Source organism: Phyllobates terribilis, unplaced genomic scaffold (genome assembly GCF_046119375.1).
Source record: "Phyllobates terribilis strain yellow unplaced genomic scaffold, ASM4611937v1 Scaffold_171__1_contigs__length_4068163, whole genome shotgun sequence".
NCBI classification, from domain to species: Eukaryota; Metazoa; Chordata; class Amphibia; order Anura; family Dendrobatidae; genus Phyllobates; species Phyllobates terribilis.
The window spans coordinates 1198277-1210251 of NW_027362931.1; positions in this window are offsets into that span (position 1 = coordinate 1198277).

Below are 11975 nucleotides of genomic sequence, written 5' to 3' on the forward strand. Positions count from 1 at the left end.
ACCCTAAAAAGAACAATGTAAGATGAGCTCAGGTCCAATCACTTCATGGTCAGATGTTGTGGGGACTTCAGTGTCATCTACCTGATGATCCCCCGGGATGTTGTGATTCTCCTCTGGACAGTCCTGGGGATACAGAGGACGGGGACATCTCTCTGGTGGATTTCTCCTCCTGGATCCATCTGTGAAGACACAGAGACTGAATACATGACCTGCCGTGTATCTGTCTATACAGTGCCTACAAGTAGTATTCAACCCCCTGCAGATTTAGCTGGTTTGATAAGATGCAAATAAGTTAGAGCCTTCAAACTGCAAACGAGAGTAGGTTTTATGAACAGAAGCATAAATCTTACAAACCAAAAAGTTATGTTGCTCAGTTGAATTTTATTAAATTTTAAACATAAAAGTGTGGGTCAATTATTATACAACCCATATGTTTAATATTTTGTGGAATAACCCTTGTTTGCAATTACAGCTAATAATCATCTTTTATAAGACCTGATCAGGCTGGCACAGGTCTGTGGAGTTACCTTGGCCCACTCCTCCATGCAGATCTTCTCCAAGTTATCTAGGTTCTTTGGGTGTCTCATGTGGACTTTATTCTTGAGCTCCTTCCACAAGTTTTCAATTGGGTTAAGGTCAGGAGACTGACTAGGCCACTCCAACACCTTGACTTTTTCCCTCTTGAACCAGGCCTTGGTTTTCTTGGCTGTGTGCTTTGGGTCGTTGTCTTGTTGGAAGATGAAATTACGACCCATCTTAAGATCCTTGATGGAGGAGCGGAGGTTCTTGGCCAAAATCTCCAGGTAGGCCGTGCTATCCATCTTCCCATGGATGCGGACCAGATGGCCAGGCCCCTTGGCTGAGAAACAGCCCCACAGCATGATGCTTCCACCACCATGCTTGACTGTAGGGATGGTATTCTTGGGGTCGTATGCAGTGCCATCCAGTCTCCAAACGTCACGTGTGTGGTTGGCACCAAAGATCTCGATCTTGGTCTCATCAGACCATAGAACCTTGAACCAGTCTGTCTCAGAGTCCTCCAAGTGATCATGAGCAAACTGTAGACGAGCCTTGACATGACGCTTTGAAAGTAAAGGTACCCTACGGGCTCGTCTGGAACGGAGACCATTGCGGTGGAGTACGTTACTTATGGTATTGACTGAAACCAATGTCCCCACTGCCATGAGATCTTCCCGGAGCTCCTTCCTTGTTGTCCTTGGGTTAGCCTTGACTCTTCGGACAAGCCTGGCCTCGGCACGGGAGGACACTTTCAAAGGCTGTCCAGGCCGTGGAAGGCTAACAGTAGTTCCATAAGCCTTCCACTTACAGATGATGCTCCAAACAGTGGAGACAGGTAGGCCCAACTCCTTGGAAAGGGTTTTGTACCCCTTGCCAGCCTTGTGACCCTCCACGATCTTGTCTCTGATGGCCTTGGAATGCTCCTTTGTCTTTCCCATGTTGACCATGTCTGAGTGCTGTTCACAAGTTTGGGGAGGGTCTTAAATAGTCAGAAAAGGCTGGCAAAAGAGATCTTTAATCCACACATGTGAAGCTCATTATTCTTGGTGCCTGAACTACTTCTTAATACTTTAGGGGGACCAAACAGAATTCTTGTGGTTTGAGGGGTTGAATAATAAATGACACTCTGAATTAACTTTTAACGTTTTAAAAAAAAAAAAAAAATTTGCTGCAGTGCATTTCCCATTTCCAGGCTGATCTACAGTACAAATGTCACAATGCCAAGTTAATTCCGCATGTGTCAACCAGCTAAATCTGCAGGGGGTTGAATACTACTTGTAGGCACTGTATATGAGACTCGTCTCTCAGAACTAGTAATTCTATGTTTATGTATCAGGGAATAAATTACATTGTTGTGGTCCTCACCCCCGGTACCAAGGACCCAGCACATTGTGGCCTCAAGTATGAAGTGATAATCAGCGAGGCCAAAGCTTAATGCTCTGCACTCGGAGGATGAGGACCCTGAGGAGAGGGACAGAGAAGACCCTCGTCAGACAGATGAAGGAACCGTACTAAAAAACACAACTTCTCCAAGTTTCGTCTCCAGGGATGGAACCACAGAGGAGCTGGAGAAAGCTCCACATTTCTATCCATTGGTTTCCTCTCTCCTAATTCACTGTATGGAGATTGGGGGAAGGACGGTGACCATTTACCAGTGATTGTTTTTTTGAGAGCTCATGATGTCACCATGAGGACACGGCCTCCCTCCTGGACAGGATCCTCTGGGATCACTAAGAGGAGAGAACCTGATCTATTAAAAGACGGGTTACCGTGTTTTTCTTCTTCTTTAAATAGAGATAAATCTCAACATTCGCCTCGGTATAAACACTAAAATATGCAGAAAGTTCTGTGTTTGTCTCTAAAAGGAGGAAAAAAGGGCACATGTACGACTAATGTACGAAGTCACCGTACCCGGAAGGACGGTGTTGTGGGGAGCACCCGGTACACAGCGGTTAGCACCTATCAATGTGTAGAAAGGACAACTAGAGAGCCGGCACCGGGGTCATGGGCGCTTACTGATGCACACGGGGAGCCAAGGAGAGATTGTCTGGTCAGACTCCACAGAAAAGCTCCATAATACATATTCTTCTGAACAAACAACCCTTTAACCCCTTCACTCTCGTGTCTGTTTTCACCTTCCTGACCGGGCCAATTTTTTACAATTCTGACCGGTGTCACTTTATGGAGGTAATAACTCTGGAGCTTCAACGGATCCCAATGATTCTGAAACTGTTTTTTTGTGACACATTGTGCTTCATGTTAGTGGTAAATTTAGGATTTGGCTTTTTTTTTGCGTTTATTTATGAAAATATTGAATATTTTACAAAAAAAATGCTGGACTTTTAATTTTTATGCCTTTAAACCAGATATGTATTAACTATTTTGTATGGTATTACTAACATTTACCACATGTCTACTGCACATCAGATTTATTTTTTTTGGTAAAAGTTTAATCAGCAATTTCTTATTTTTCAAACAAAATTTACAAAACCAATTTTAAGTTTCCTCCTTTCTCCCCCTTTTGCATTTTAAGTCTGCAGTCCTGCTCCCCAATACTTATATCTATGGCCAGTTTGACGTCAATCAGCCGTTACTAACATGTCGCATTTAAGGGATCGCACTCATCGGGTGAAATAAAATTGGTCGGATATTCCTGAACAGTAGGATGATTGTCTTGCGAGTACGATGCGACTTCTCTCACCTGTCTCGCATCTGTATGACATCCGTATCAAACGCGTTTATAACATCAGCTTTTACAGACGGTCATTCTCTGACATTTCAGGCTAATTTTCTAACTAATAAAACATTTTTTATAGATCTAGAAAGATAGAAATGAGTCAGTGAGATATATCATCAGTGCAGGGCGTGTGGAGCTGCTGTACATGGATTTAGCTAATAATTAAAGAATTTAAAGTAAAAAAAGCAAAGGGGGAAAGCGGACAGCTGATGCTTATAGTCTGGGAAGCGGGTAATAAACATTAATATACATAGATCTTCCCAGGGGATTAATATTAACATCTGCGTAGCCTTTACTGGTTATTAACAAGTCACGAACTCCAGCTCTGCTACATCTGTATGGTGTGTTGAGCGATGGCACGCCAGCCAGGACACACTGGTCAGTGCAGCGAGCAGTGACGTCAGTAAGGTGACCAGAGCTCATCGGCTACAAACTCCGGTGACCTTAGTCAGAGCAGAGCTAGACACTGCAGGAGCATTCTCACGCTACTGGCTTGCTGAGCGGTCACATCAAACAATCTAGATGTAGCACGGCTGGGGATTTTGGTTGGACAGCATCACATAAGGATTATCTGCGGACAGGTGAGGATTATTTTGTATTTTAATTTGATCTTTATAAAGGGTAAAAGAGGGTCTGGGAGTGTTCATTTCAATTAAAGGACTTTGTGTGTGTTTTTTTAACTAAACTTACGGGGTTAGTAATGGGGGTGTCTTATAGACGCCTCTCCATTACTAACCCCTGGGCTCGATGTCAGCAAACATTACAAAGTTAACATCAACCCCAATAGTATTACCCCACTCGCCACCGCACCAGGGCAAGTGGAAAGAGCCGAGGCTAGGCGCCAGAAATGGTGCATCTTATGAATTCTTGGGCAGCTGAGTGCTGGTGTTCTTGCACTGGGAGGGGGACAATATCCAATTCCCAGGCTATTAATATCAGCCAGCAGCTGTCTGTTTAGCCTTTGCTGGTTGGGTCCCTGGTTTCCTGCACTGCTGGTAACATTACCATTATGTCTATCTATTGTGTCCTATTGCACTTGGTCTGTTGATGCTTATTTGTATCACCTTTGCCCAGCATACTGACTGAACCTATCACTTTATATGTTTATTACTATATCCTTTATGTCTATGAGGTATAATGCTTACTTGTGATAGTGTTTCTCTAGTCAGAAACTTTTTCATTCTAATGATATAAATAACTGATATTATATATTACTTATGTGATGTATGCTATGGACCTTTACGCATTAGTATACTCTCTAACATATAACTGGACCCATATTTCGTATTTACTTAATAGGATAATTTCACCTTTGGTCTGGGCCTTAGATGTAGCAGTGCAGTACACCAAGTGTTATATCCAGGTATACCACCATTGTTCCTCCTGAACTTGTACCTCACTTTTTGTATATATTGTATTTGTATATGAATACATATGGTATTCCTCTATATGTCTTTTTTTAATTTGTTAATAATAAAGATATATTTTTAGGCCTTTGAAGAAAATGCTTCATCTCTTTAGTGACAGTAATTAACAGAGGCTGAAGTTACAGTTCTATCCAAAGGCTTAACCTTCTCCCCGACAATTGAGTTTGACGTTCATAGAACTTTATTAGATGTGAATAAATTTGTGAGAACTTTCACTTTGCGTTGTCATTTCATGGTCAATGAACAGAATGAGAACATGGAGAACTCGTTACAAGAAGTTTCTCATGATGATGTTCCCAATAGAACTGGAACTTTTGATGAACAGAGTTCACTTCTTGATCATAAAACTCCAGCGATTCAACACAACAGACAGTTACTTTCAATCGTTTGTTATAAAAAAAAAATCTCTATTACTATCCGGTCAAGTCTCGTCCACCAGTCTTGGATGTTTTCTAGGAAATGATTGAAGATGAACTACTTACATTAAAAAGGAACACAAAATTTCAAGGACAGAAATATCATAATCTAATGATATCAGAGCAACGAGCTCTGAAAGAACTTAACGAGAACTCTGACCTCCTCATAAGGAAAGCAAAGGACGATCCGCTGTTATATTGAATGTGGGACTTTATGAAAAATTCCATTGGGAAATCTGCAGACAAAATGTGACCGATGCTCTAAGGAAGGGGAAAGATTCTGAAAGAAGCCGCCGAGGACGAAGACTCAAGACTGATGAAGACGACAGCGGAGAAACCGCGACTCACAGATCAGAAGAGAAGAATCAGGGAATGAAAGCTGTGAGAAAATGTAGAGAAAACCAGAGCAAGTCTGGAGAAAAATCATCTATTATAGGAGGAGGCCGAGAGACGTCATCACATCCACCGGAGCCAACAAGAGTCTCCTCTCACCTGGTGATGTCAGAGGCCGGAGCTCCTCCATCATCACCTCCTGGTACCGATCCTGGTGTCCTTCTAGATACTCCCACTCCTCCATGGAGAGATAGACAGCGACGTCCTGACACCTTATAGGAACCTGACAACAACGACACCGTCACCACCCAGAATCCTCCAGTGCTGCCCTGTATAATGTCCCAGCAGTCACCTCTCCACTCATCACCCAGAATCCTCCAGCGCTGTCCTGTATAATGTCCCAGCAGTCACCTCTCCGCTCATCACCCAGAATCCTCAAGTGCTGTCCTGTATAATGTCCCAGCAGTCACCTCTCCGCTCATCACCCAGAATCCTCCAGTGCTGTCCTGTATAATGTCCCAGCAGTCACCTCTCCGCTCATCACCCAGAATCCTCCAGTGCTGTCCTATATAATGTCCCAGCAGTCACCTCTCCGGTGATCACCCAGAATCCTCCAGTGCTGTCCTGTATAATGTCCCAGCAGTCACCTCTCTGGTCATCACCCAGAATCCTCCAGTGCTGTCCTGTATAATGTCCCAGCAGTCAACTCTCCGCTCATCACCCAGAATCCTCCAGTGCTGTCCTGTATAATGTCTCAGCAGTCACCTCTCCGCTCACCACCCAGAATCCTCCAGTGCTGTCCTGTATAATGTCCCAGCAGTCACCTCTCCGCTCACCACCCAGAATCCTCCAGTGCTGTCCTGTATAATGTCCCAGCAGTCACCTCTCTGGTCATCACCCAGAATCCTCCAGTGCTGTCCTGTATAATGTCCCAGCAGTCACCTCTCTGGTCATCACCCAGAATCCTCCAGTGCTGTCCTGTATAATGTCTCAGCAGTCACCTCTCCAGTCATCACCCAGAATCCTCCAGTGCTGTCCTGTATAATGTCCCAGCAGTCACCTCTCCGGTCATCACCCAGAATCCTCCAGTGCTGTCCTGTATAATGTCCCAGCAGTCACCTCTCCGGTCATCACCCAGAATCCTCCAGTGCTGTCCTGTATAATGTCCCAGCAGTCACCTCTCCGGTCATCACCCAGAATCCTCCAGTGCTGTCCTGTATAATGTCCCAGCAGTCACCTCTCCGCTCAGCAGCTCAATCATCTTGTTGCTGAGCTCTAGGATCTTCTTCCTCTTCCTCTCATGTATCGGGGGGTGCGGGGAGGCTCTGTGATGGGGCCCGGGCTCCGCCCTCCTGACTCCTGGAGATGGATGATGGGAGTCACACCCTCCCCCGGTGTCTTCCTCACTATTGTGTAATCCTGTGTATGGAGAAAAGTGGTAAAACACAAAACCCCAGAGAGATAATGAAATAGTTGTGGCTTTCTAACCCAAAACCTAATTACAGGTTCCTATTAACCCTTTCACCCACGAGACTGTTTTCACCTTTCTGATTAGGCCAATTTTTTCAATTCTTATTAGTTTGACTTTAATTTTGATCAAAATTACACAGTGACCCTATTTGGGCCATGTGTGAACACGCTCTTACATGCTGCATGTACACTCATTTATATTCCAGTTCATTTCTTTAGGTTTTTTTTCCAGTTAAAGGGGTCCTCCCATCTCCAAGATCCCATCCCAATATGTAGTAGGTGTAATAATAATAATAATATTAGCAAATACCTTCAATTAGAAATGTAGTATAGTATTTTTGGTTGGCTAGCTCTCTTACCCCATGTGCAGGCATTGCAGGACCTTAGGTATCCATGGTTACGACCACTAGCAGCTAGCCAACTAACTGTGATTTTATCAGTGGACGTAACCATGGATACCTAAGGTCCTGCGATGCTCTGCACATGAGGTAAGTGCCACAGCGAATCAAAAATACTATACTACATTTCTAATTAGAGGCATTTGCTAATATTACTATTATTACACCTACTACATATTGGGATAGGATCTTGGAGATGGGAGTACCCCTTTAAGTGCGCACAAGTGTGGTAATCTCATGTGGTGTATGGCAGGGGGCTGCACTCCTCGCAGTATACAATGTATCTCGCTGTGGACAGTTTTCTGTCAGGAGAAGAGTCCTCTCTTCTCAAATTAAACTCCACAATATAATATTTTTCCAGTAAATGCCTCCAGGTAGAGGGTGATGATGGTGGTAGTAGTCTGTGCACCCGAGCCCCAGTCATAAAGAAGCCTAAAGAACTTAAACAGAAGTCCCTTTACTGGGGATAATGGGTCAAATTCTTAGGCTGTGTGCCCACGATGCGTTTTTGAAGCGTTTCTGCAGCAGCAAAAACACTGAAGAAACGCATCAAAAACGCTTGGTAGAAGGCCCGCCATGTCCCCCAATGATAATCCGCGTGTGCTGTGCACATGCTGCTCAAATTTCCACTTCCGTTTTTTCATGGTGAAAAAAACGCAGCACCACCAATTATTTTGCAGAAGCGCTGCGTTTTCGCCGCCATTGACTTCCATTGGAACGCTTCAAATCTGCAAATATGTAAAACTACTTGCAGAATTAAAGCGCATTTGCTGCGATTTTGGAACACAAGACTGCAGCAAATGGGAAGTGACCTCATGCGGGGGCGTTCCAGCCATCCCATAAATCCAGGAAGACGAGAATCCCATACCATTCCTGTCTTCCAGGATCATGGCTGAGCACCTGGGGTGGTACAAGATGGACCTGAATCTCCCGGTCATGATTGGTGTCTGCGGGTGTCTGCGCTGGAAACCTGCGCGGTGTCAGCATGGGCTCTGTGCGGTGTCTGCGGTTGTCAGCGGGTGTCTGCGTGCAGGCAGACATAGGTCTATGTGACACTACTACTCCCATCGACCTATGTCTGTCCCCCGTCCACTAGTGGCAGCAGGATCAGCTCGATGGGAGCAGTAGTTCCCATCAGCCTGATCCTGCTGTTAAAATTGCCCTAATGTGTCCGTAAAACTGCCCCATATGTTATTTTTTGCCCCCATAGGTTTATATTTTTGCCCCTATACATTTTTTATTTTTTGTATGCCCCCATATATTTTTTTTGGCAACCTATTTTTTTTTATTAATTTAAAGTGCCCATTTTTGTTTTGCTTGGTCCCCAATTAATTTTAAAAATACATTTCATTGGTGGCCAGTGGTTGCCTAAAGAAATTTAGTTTATACATTACCTGTTCCCACCGATCGCCACCTAAAATAAAGTAAAAAATAAAAAAAATACACCTATACTCACCTATACACCTAATTCCCCGAAGCCCTCAATCTCCTGTAATAAAATATAAAATAACACAATTTTATCCTTACCCCTCCATAGTAGTCCACGAGTGTCCCATGAAGATCTCCAGATTAGAGCAGCCACATAAAATGTGACCGCTCTAAACCGCTGCCGCCGCTACAATGGCAGGGCCGTAAAGCAGCCCCGTCATTGCATAAGCGAGTTCACCGGAGTTCAGGCAGCGCTGCTCCGGTGACCTCCTTTATGGCCCCGCTGACCGTGAGAAATTCCCACGGTACAGCAGGGCCGTAAGGGGGGGTCATCGGAGCTGCGCTGACTGAATGCACTCCGGTGACCTCAGTCAGTGCCTCACACTGCCGGGAGCAGACGTGTTCCCGGCAGTGTGAGCTTACAGCAGCCATGACAGCTGTCACATCTCCAGATGTGACAGCTGTGCATGGGAGATCATCGCAGGAACGTGGACAGGTAATTCTTTTTTTTTAGTAAATTAATAATTAAATAAAATTGTGTGTTTTATTTCAAATAAATAATTATTTTCTGGGTGTAGTGTGTGTTTTTTCTTTTTAACTCTTTGTAGGTTAGTAATGGGGGTGTCTTATAGACGCCCCTCATTACTAACCTGGGCTTTATGGCAGCTGGCGCTGACATGAACCCCACTACTATTACCCCCTGCCACTGCACGAGGGTAGTGTGGAAGAGCGAGGCTAAGCGTCAGATTTGGCGCACAAATATGATGCGCCAAATCTGGGGCGGTTGAGGGCTGGTATTATAGCCTGGGAGGGGGCCGATAACCTTGGCCCCTTTCTAGGCTATTAATATCAGGTCGCAGCTGTCCGCCTAGCCTTTGCTGGCTCCAATTTATAGGGGGACACTATGTCATATTTTTTTTATTTTGGGTCCCCCTGTAGAATGGACAGTAAAGGCTAAGCTAACTGCTGCGGCCTGATATTAATAGCAAGGGAAGGGGCCATGATCCTTGGCTACTTCACAGACTATATCAGCCCTCAGCCGTCTGCTTTCCCTCTGCTGGTTATTAACCCTCTGTCAGGGGCAACTGATCTGACAGGCGCAGCTCACTTAGTTTCATTTCTCTATTTTCAGTGGTTTGTCTGGGAAACACCCTCCTCCCAGTACCTTCCTAACTTTAACCCCTTAACAACATCTGACGTACTAATACGCGTCTGTGCCCTGGGACTTAAGAGCCAGACGCGTATTAGTACGTCATGGCGATCGCGCGCGCACACAGGCTGTGCGGGCGCGATCGCCGCCGGGTGTCAGCTGATTGTCACCCGGTACTATGTGCAGGGAGTGGTCCTGCACCGCTCCCAGCACATTAAACCCCGCGATGCTGCGATCGAACTCGATCGCAGCCGATCGCGGCATTGCGGGGGCAAGGGGAGGTGATCGCCGATACTCACCTCCTCTTCCGGCTTCCAGCGCAGTCTGCAAAGGCTTCCTGGGTGTTGCCATGACGACCCGATGTCGTCATGACAACATCCGGGTCACCAGACAGCAGGAAGATTGTTTGGACATGCGCAGTGCATCTCCAAACAATCTTCACACTGTGCACCGCAGACAGCCTGTATGGCATAGGGATGGTGCTCCATTCCTGTGCCATGCAGGCGATCAGAGAAAAAAATGTGAAAGTCCCAGAGTGGGACAAAGTAATAAAGTGTATAAACTGTCTGAAAGTGGAAAAAAAAAAAAAAAAATTGCAAAAATATAAAAAAAAAATAAAAAAAATAATCCACCAAAAATAAAAATATAATGTACCAATCAATAAATATTATTATAAAAAAAAACAAAAAAAAACAATAAAAGTACACATATTTGGTATCGCCGCGTCCGGAACAACCTGACCTATAAAACTGTCCCACTAGTTAACCCCTTCAGTGAACACGGTAAAAAAAAACAAAAAACAAAGCAAAAACAATGCTTTATCACCATACTGCCAAACAAAAAGTGGAATAACACGCGATCAAAAAGACGCATATAAATAAAAATGGTACCGCTGAAAACGTCATCTCGTCCCGCAAAAAACAAGCCGACATACAGCTCCATCAGCCGAAAAATAAAAAAAGTTATAGCTCTCAGAATAAAGCGATGCTAAAAAATATTTTTTTCTATAAAATAGCTTTTATTGTGTATAAGCGCCAAAACATAGAAAAATGATACAAATGTGGTACCGCTGTAAACGTACTGACCCGAAGAATAAAGCTGCCTTATCAATTTTACCACACGCGGAACAGAATAATAATAATAAAAAAAAAACAATTCCTGAATTGTTGGTTTTTGTTTATTCTGCCTCCCAAAAATCGGAATAGAAAGCGATCAAAAATTGTCACGAGCCGTCACATGACTGTCTGCCAAAATCTGGAAAAATTATAGCTCTCAAAATATGGCGATGCAAAAACTAGATTTTACAAAAAATGCGTCTTTTAGTGTGTGACAGCTGTCAGTCATAAAAACCCCATATGATTCTGGCATTGCTGTAATCACATCGACCTGAAGAATAAAGTCGTCTAATCACTTATACCGCACAAGGAACGGCGTCAAAAATAAACTCTTGGGTTAGGATTGGGCTAGGATTGGGCTAGGGTTAGGGCTGGGTTTGGGGCTAGGGTTGTGCTGGGGCTAGGGTTGTGCTGGGGCTAGGCTTGTGCTAGAGTTAGGGTTGTGCTGGGGCTAGGGTTGTGCTATGGTTAGGGTTGTGCTAGGGTTAGGACTGGGGTTGGGATTTTTTTCAAAAGTAAGAAAAAAAGATGACGATATGGCGACTAGTGTTGAGCGCAAGTGCTCGCTACTTGAGTTTGCATTGGGTGCTCTGGTATGCATTGAGTATCGTGGGTATTTGAGTGACATGCTCGAGTCTCTGCCCCATATGCTTCGTGGCCAAAAAAGCTTTACGGGGATTGCCTGCCATGCACGAGCGATCCCCGCATGTTTTTTTTTGGGTGTCTAATAACCGTGAAACATGCGGAGCAGGGACTCGAGCATGTCACTCGAGCACACGCTGTACATGGTGCATACCTGAGTACCCGATGCAAACTCAAGTAGCGAGCACTTGCGCTCAAGAATAATGACAACTTATTCAATATGATGACCTAATGTAAACAAATTCTGTGCAGTACCTCTGGGTTCAAAATGTTCACTATACACCTTAATAAAATCCTTGAGGGGTATAGTTTCCAAAATGGGGACACTTGTGGGGGAGCT